The sequence below is a fragment of the Phyllobates terribilis genome, unplaced genomic scaffold, assembly GCF_046119375.1.
Source record: "Phyllobates terribilis strain yellow unplaced genomic scaffold, ASM4611937v1 Scaffold_1__5_contigs__length_1240528914, whole genome shotgun sequence".
NCBI classification, from domain to species: Eukaryota; Metazoa; Chordata; class Amphibia; order Anura; family Dendrobatidae; genus Phyllobates; species Phyllobates terribilis.
In genome coordinates this window covers 895,818,408-895,823,972 of record NW_027362761.1, presented here as the reverse complement: position 1 = coordinate 895,823,972, position 5,565 = coordinate 895,818,408, and positions in this window count along the sequence as shown.

Below are 5,565 nucleotides of genomic sequence, written 5' to 3'. Positions count from 1 at the left end.
TATTAAAACTATTGTCACATCAGGACAACACTGAATTTTCACAAGAAAATCCAACACAGCATGAAAACTGCATTTTAATATTCAATTTGTGAATTTCTGCCCAAAGCTGCACCAAAACCACAGAAGTTGTTGCAATTATGTCTCTTGTCCTGTCTGTTAAAGACTGGACCTCAATTCATCATCACTGGTGTTTTGTACGCCAGCCTACAAGGACAGGTAACTGAAGTAAGAAGCATAAAAGATGCTTGCCTGTTAATGAAGTTCGCACATTTTTCAGTTGCCTGGTTCCACCATCAGAAAGGTACATTTATGACATAATCAATGGCATTTTTGGGGCATAAATTATGATGAATTTGTCAAACTTGTTTAGTCATGTCCCTTCCCACCCAAGTTCCGCTGACTTTTCAAAGAGTAGGCAGAGCTGTCTGTGACTAGTGTAGAAAGTAAAAAATCACAATAATGTTGCACTATTTCAAGCAGCTTGAGGCTATGTGCGCACGATGCGTACCAGCCTGCGGCCTCAGCGCTCCGGAATAGCCGCCGCGGCTTCCGCTCATTATGCAAATGAGCGGCCCATTTTTTTATTTATTTTTTTTTTTCACATGCGGACTTTCCTCATAGAGGTTAGGTCTATGGGGAAAGTCCACATGCGGACCCGCAAGAGAAATTGACATGCTGGAAAGATGCATTGCATGTCAGTTTCCGCAGATGATCCGCAGGTGCCCAGATACGTATAGTGGACATGAGATTTCTCGAAATCCCATCCACTATGCTGTAACATCTGTTTGCTGCGGATTTGACGCTGTGTAACACGCAGCTTCAAACCAGCAGCGTCTCCAGATCATGTGGACAGCCCCTTATACCAGAAAACTGACAAAAACTGCTTGATGAATCAGAGCCATATTTCTAGGCAGAGTAAGGGTATGTGCACACGATCAGTATTTTCTGCAGATTGGACGCAGTGCACTTGCGATGCATCCAGTCCGCAAGAGCCAGATGTTACAGCATAGTAGATGGGATTTGTAGAAATCCCATGTCCACTATGCGTCTCTGTACACCCATGGAAACTGACATGCGGCGCATCTTTCCAGACCGCAGCATGTCAATTTCTCCTGCGTGTCCGCATGCGGGCTTTCCCCATAGACCTAACCTCTATGAGGAAAGTCCACATGTGGAAAAAAAAAAGCCTCCGCTCATTAGCCTATTGAGCGAAAGCCGCCTGCGGCTTCCCCGCAGCGTCAGGGCCGCAGGCGGTGAGACATCATGTGCACATACCCTAACTATGACTGGGCCTATGGAAAACCACATTGTGGCAAAACAAGTTAATAAGTAATTCACCTTTGGCACATCTCTGAAACTAAATTCATTTTTCCATATATTTGGCATTCAGACAAAGTGCCACACTTTTCAATGTCTATATTTGCTGGAACTAAAGTTACCACTTGATCAATTTACCTTTACAAATATATGAAATAATGATGAAAGAGTTAATTTAGTTCTTCAACAACATGTGCTAAGTAAGAGACACCAGGGGAGGGTGTTAAATGGCTTCTCAGCCTCCAGAGTGTAAAGCCCAACCAACGTCAAGATTATAGCATTTTACAGCTATCCAACTTTAGGAGATTTGAAAGGCAGATCAAGATGCATTGATAGAAGGCAACACCTGTTTGGAGGGAAACCATGATTAATGTACCCTACCCACTTGCCAAATGTACCTTCAAAGCAATAAGTATTTTAAAGTGAACTTGTCATTGCTATTTCCACAACAAATAAACATATAGGACTGTGCAATTCCTTTAAATCATGTGATATTTTATATATATTTCAGCTTTTTTGAAAAGTGCTTAAAGGGGTTTACTAGTCTAAAATCACAAGTCTGCAGTCACTCTATGTGACTGCAGACTTGTGAATCCTCCCAGCGCACTAAGCACTGAAAGGATTAGCTGGTGTCTGCGCAGGAACAGCAGTCATGTGACCACAAGTATGCAATATGTATACTCCTGACCAGAACACGACTAGCTGGGCACAAGTGACTGCAGAATTTTCATTTTTACACAACCCCTTTAGTTTTTTTTAGAACTTGCCAAATTATAGTTAGCCAGAATTAGCAGGAATTAAGTAGAAAAGTATCTGGCTGCAGAATCAGACTACACCAAGTTTGCTTGCAGTCTGCAACCATAGAGACACATACAGGTGCTTCTCACAAAATTAGAACACCATCAATACCATGATTATGGCTTACAGCCAATGAAAACACAAAAGTAATTATCTCAGTAAATTAGAATACTTTATAACAACAGCTTGAAAAATGTTTTTAAAATCCAAAATGTTGGCCTACTGAAATGTATGTTCAGTAAATGCACTCAATACTTGATCGGGGCTCCTTTTGCATCAATTACTGCATCAGTGTGGCGTGGCATGGAGGCGATCAGCCTGTGGCACTGCTGGGGTGTTATGGAAGCCAGGTTGCTTTGAGAGTAGCCTTCAGCTTGTCTGCATTGTTGGGTCTGGTGTCTCTCATCTTCCTCTTGACAATAAGGTCAGGCGAGTTTGCTGGCCGATCAAGCACAGTGATAGTGTTGTTTTTAAACCAGGTATTGGTACTTTTGGCAGCGTGGACAGATGCTAAGTCCTGCTGGAGAATGAAATTTCCATCTCCAAAAAGATTGTGCCTTCTGGACATCTGTCAAGTCAGCAGTCTTCCCCATGATTGTGGAGACTACTGAAACAGACTAAGGGACCTTTTTAAATGCTTAGGAAGCCTTTGCAGGTGTTTTTTGTTAATTATTCTAATTTACTGAGATAATGACTCTTGTGTTTTCATTGGCTGTAAGCCATAATCATCAACATTACCAGAAATAAACACTTGAAATAGATCATTCTGTTTGTAATAAATATATATATGAGTTTGACTGTTTGGATTGGAGAACTGAAATAAATTAAGTTTTTGAGGATATTCTAATTTTGTGAGAAGCACCTGTATGTCAGCATTGGAGCTTCAATCGTAAAACTTCTGGATAGTTTTAAAGATAGGTCGTCAATATCAGATTGGTAATGGGGTCCTAAGTCTCATTTATCTATATCATGTGACTGAAGAACCTCTTTAAGATTATTGTCAAAGTAATCTAAACACTCAAATTTGTTTACTACTATTAGCAATTGTTCAGGAAAAAAAAGTCTGGTTAGGTGGTAATAATAATAAGTATAATAAAAAAATTATTGGTGGTAATCATAGACCCTGATATGTCCCTCCACCAGTACACTGATATCAGCAACTATCATAAAAGATAAAATTCATGTAACTTTGTCCGTTAAGCAAAAAAAAGTTGCACATTTACACTATTATTTTACTAGAAAAAGTTGATGGATGTATTCATATATGCAGCATGAAAACACTTAACAAACGGGGGAATCACTTTACTCCACCTGTATAAAAGTCTTGCAAATAAATATACAAAGATATAAAAAGTCTACACACCTCTGTTAAAATGACAGGTTTTTGTCATGTAAAAAAACCATACCAAGAAGAATCATTTAAGAACTTATTTTGCATCCCTACTTTCCAAGTGGCATAAAATTGTCATAACTTTTGCCTCACTCCAACTGTTAATGCCAAACAGTTTAGGTAAAGAGAGTAACAATTGATTCCCATTAAAAGCAATGGTGTTAGTTGTGCTATCAGCTGCACTTGTTTTATATGAAAAATCATGGGGCAAATGGGGCCGCATAGTGGCTCAGTGGTTAGCACTGTAACCTTGCAGCACTGGGGTCCTGGGCTCAAATCCCACCAAGGACAACATCATCAAGGTGTTTGTATGTTATCCCCTTGTTTGTGAATGTTTCCTCTGGGTACTCTGGTTTCCTCCCATATGACAAAGACATATTGATAAGGAACTTGGATTGTGACTCCCAATGTGGACACTGATGAGCCCATTAATATAGAGTTGTCTGCCCCCTTTGCAGCTATAACAGCTTCCACTTTTCTGGGAAGATTTTCTAAAAGACTTTTGTGGGTTTTGTGGGCACCTGTTGGAATTTTTGTCCATTCATCCAGAAGAGTATTTGTGAAGTCACTGATGTTGGATTAGATGGATGAGAAGACTTGGCTGTCCCCGATCCAGTTCAATCAAAAGTTGTCAGATGGGATTGGGGTCAGAGGGCTGTGCGGACCAGTCAAATATCTTCCATACCAAACATACTAAACCATGCCTTTATGGACCTTGAATTGTGCACTGGTGCACAGTCAGGGTGGTACAGAAAAGGACAACGAAGAAAGTAAACCATTGTCCAAAATGTCTTGGTCTGCTGAAGAATTAAAATTTCCCTTCATTAGAACTAAATTGCCTGGCAAACTGGTGAAAAACTACTGTAGAGGGAAGGAACTAGAGGCAGATTTCAGGGCTTCCTTGGTGGCCAAGGAATACTGATGTGGTTGCTGGACCAGGGACCTGCAAATTTATTCGCACATCTCTAAATCTTACTTATCTGCAGACTGCATGCACTAAGTTTGTGCTTTCTAAGTATGATACAGGATTAGCAAATGTCAGTTAGACAGTTAGAATTTACATCTTGAACTCAAGGCAGATATCCATGCCTGCTAATGGATCCCAGTGGAAAGACTTCATCATCATTAGTCTCCTAAGTCTCAGCTGCTGGTACAGCATGTGTGCTGTCATAGAGATCTCTATACACAGCCTACATCACTGCCCTCATCACCTTTATATGTGTGAAAATAATGGCATATCTGATATCACAATAATCAGTATTCTACCAGGACTACGCTCACATCAGCTCTGTCAGTCACATTTCTGCAGTTCTTTTCAGCTTTAGATCCTTATACTGACTACAGGCCATACAGTTACAGGAAAAAGGCAAGGTTCATTTTGTTTAGTGTTTAGAATTTTTGTTACACTTGTTCTTATTGTAGCAGCTCCTGCTGCTTCATTTTATAGTCATATAGGTGCAGTCAGAACTCCAGAAGTAGAGGGAGTAATGCCCCAGCATTAGGTGCCAGAGCTGTCCCCTCCTGGACTGGGTCTTGGGGATGGTTTTCTGGCAGATTGAAGTCTCCTTGCTTTAAGTAGTAAAGCTCAGGGGAAGACAATGAGTGAACACATGACGCTGTCACTATTACACTGGTTATGATATCTGATCGAAACCTATTCTTCTCATCTAGCCCTGATTTATTTCACTGAGTAAAAACACCAAGCCAAGAGTTGAAGGTTAAAGCGATTTTTGATATAATGCACTGTAGATGAAGTCAATCGATTGACAGACTCATGGCCAAGAGACGGGTTTCCAGCTCACACTGCTGCTGTTCTGCCTGAAGGAGAAAAGCTAAGAAGTTTGCAGCATAATTTAAAAAGTTTAAGTGTGAGTTGCTTGAGTTGATGTGGTAATTAAGACATAGTGAAGATCTCGGTCAGGTCACCTCTTTTCTCAGATCAGAGACCCATCAGAAATTCTTTCAAGTGTCCTTCTGCGTCGCCAAAGATGACAACAGCAAATCAATAAGTGTTTGAAATGAAAGGGGATGCTGGCTACCCCTGAGGCAACACACTTCAC